Source organism: Symphalangus syndactylus, chromosome 5 (genome assembly GCF_028878055.3).
Source record: "Symphalangus syndactylus isolate Jambi chromosome 5, NHGRI_mSymSyn1-v2.1_pri, whole genome shotgun sequence".
NCBI classification, from domain to species: Eukaryota; Metazoa; Chordata; class Mammalia; order Primates; family Hylobatidae; genus Symphalangus; species Symphalangus syndactylus.
Genome location: NC_072427.2, coordinates 98368052 through 98370654, shown reverse-complemented (window position 1 = coordinate 98370654; position 2603 = coordinate 98368052). Strand labels below are relative to the sequence as shown.

At 42.6% G+C, this 2603-nt stretch overlaps 1 pseudogene; it reads left to right on the top strand.

Annotated features, from left to right (window-relative positions):
* The first annotated feature begins 223 nt into the window (after positions 1-223).
* On the top strand, positions 224-788 carry LOC129482921 (translationally-controlled tumor protein-like; annotated as a pseudogene).
* The last annotated feature ends 1815 nt before the right edge of the window (positions 789-2603 follow it).

Below are 2603 nucleotides of genomic sequence, written 5' to 3'. Positions count from 1 at the left end.
TGCAGAAAGGAACTGTGACTCTCTCCTCCATCTCCCATGCCTTCAATTCAACAGAGAGGACCTGGAAGTCAATATCCCTGGCACTGGCATTAAGAGATACAACTCTGGCTTTGCCACCTGCTCTCCACTTCCGCCTGAGCACTGCTCCAGCTGCACAGAGCTCGCTCCGAGCTCCAGGCTCCTGCTAAGCTAGCACCACCGTCAACTCCCTCCAACTGCCTTCATGATTACCTACTGAGATCTCATCAGCCACAAAGAGGTATCCTCTGACTTTTACAAAGATCCTGGAGATCACGGACAAGCTGTGCCTTGAGGTGGAGGGGAAAAAGTTCAGTAGGACAGAGGGTAACATGGAAGACTTGCCCATTAGTGAGAATGCCTCCACTGAAGACCCCTAGGGTAAAGGTACAGAAAGCACAGTATTTGATGCTGTTGTTATCATCATGAAACATCACTTGCCAGAAACCAGCTCCACAAAAGAAGCCTACAGGAAGTATATCAAAAATTACATGAGAAGAGTCAAAGGCAAACGTGAAGAACAGAGACTGTAAAAAGTAAAATCTTTTATGACAGACTGCAGAACAAATCAAGCACATCCTTGCTAATTTCAAAAACTACCAGTTCATTATTTTTGAGGACATGAATCCAGATGGCATGCTGGCTCTACTGGACTACCATGAAGATGACGTGACCCCATAGATGATTTTCTTTAAGGATGATTTAGAAATGGAAAAATGTTAACAGATTTGGCAATTGCTTTGGATCTATCACTTGTCATTATAACTGGCTGCCACTTGTCATCCACACACCATTGAAGACAAATAGGACTGATGTCACCTTGAGCACTTTATTTTGACCATGATTTATCTGGAGGGGAGGCATTGTTTTTGAGGAAAAAAAAAACCATAGCATATATAGGTGTCTAAAAATAAAATACATTTAAAATTAAAAAAATACAACTCTGTGACCTAGACTGGAGCTGTCAGCTACCCCTCCTCAACCCACATATATACTCACATGGAGCTCCACGAAAGAGAGAAGCAAAATTTCTTTAGAATTTTTTAGAGGCTTATTTATTTATTTATTTATTTACCTTTCACTGGATTTTTTTTTTTTTTTTTTTTTTTGACAGAGTCTTGCTCTGTCACCAGGCTGGAGTGCAGTGGCACGATCTGGGCTCATTGCAACCTCTGCCTCCCGGGTTCAAGTGATTCTCCTGCCTCAGCCTCCCAAGTAGCTGGGACTACAGGCACATGCCTCCATGCCCAGCTAATTTTTGTATTTTTAGTAGAGACAGGGTTTCACCATGTTGGCCAGGATGGTCTCGATCTCTTGACCTCATGATCTGCCCCCCATATTTAACCAGTCATGGATAGGGAAGACTCAATGATAGGGTGCAAGTGGTTTTACAATCCATTTCATTTTCATTTTTGTGGCATAGCCAGTTGTTTGGGATTACAACAGTACTAAAATCTTTAAAAATAAAGCTCTTCTCATGCCTGTAATCCCAGCACTTTGGGAGGCCGAGGCGGGCAGATCACTTGAGGCCAGGAGTTTGAGACCAGCCTGGCCATCATGCAAAACCCTATCTCTACTAAAAATTAAAAAATTAACCAGGTGTGGTGGTGCGTGCCTATAATCCCAGCTACTTGGTAGGCTGAGGCACAAGAATCACTTGAACCCAGGAAATGAAGGTTGTGGTGAGCTGAGACCATGCCACTGCACTACAGCCTGGGTGACAGAGCGAGACTGTCTCAAAAGAAAAAAAAAAGTCTCTAAAAGATGTCCATGATGGACATCACTGTCTGGCAATCAGGACCCTTGTTTTTCTAAAAGTACCCTGATGTACTTCTTATTGTTTTAATGTAATGGCAGATCAAGGTGCTCTGCCCTTCCCTACCCAAGACTTGCGAACTGGTTCCCAATTAGGCAACTCGGCTTCTACCCTGACTTTAAATCTCATGCAAAGTGACATAAGAATGGGTGTTGGGCATTCTTCATTTGTGTCTCTATCTGCGCTCTCCAGCTCTCCACGTTACTCGGTGTTCTGTAAGGTTCATCTTTACAGACTACATCAGAAGCCTTCCTTAACCTCTGCTTCCATTTGAGTTTGGCCAGTGGAAGGCACTGGCTGAAGATGAGAAGGTAGAAGAGTGAATTTGGGGTGATTTTCACCTTCTGCCCTCTCTGCTGGGCACAGTAGGTTGGGTCTTTCCCTCTCCTAATGCCTCAGCTCCATATGGCAACCCTAAAAATTAATAATAAATCCTTTTCCAGTTTGGTACTATCATAGAGCAGCAGGCTTGATTATCGCTCTTTGAAAATCAGTGTCAATGTGAGTTGAAAACTGTCTAGGGGAAAAAAAAACCCAAAAATAATATTTTAAAAGCTTTGCATTCAGAAATCAGGTTGGGAGCTAAAAAAATAAAAATTAAAAAAATTAAAATAAAAATAAAAATTAAAAAAAAGTTTAAAGGCTGGGCGTGGTGGCTCACAGCACTTTGAGAGGCCACAGTACTTTGAGAGGCCAAGATAGATGGATTACTTGATGTCAGGAGTTCAAGACCAGCTGGCCAACATGGTGAAACCCTGTCTCTACTAAA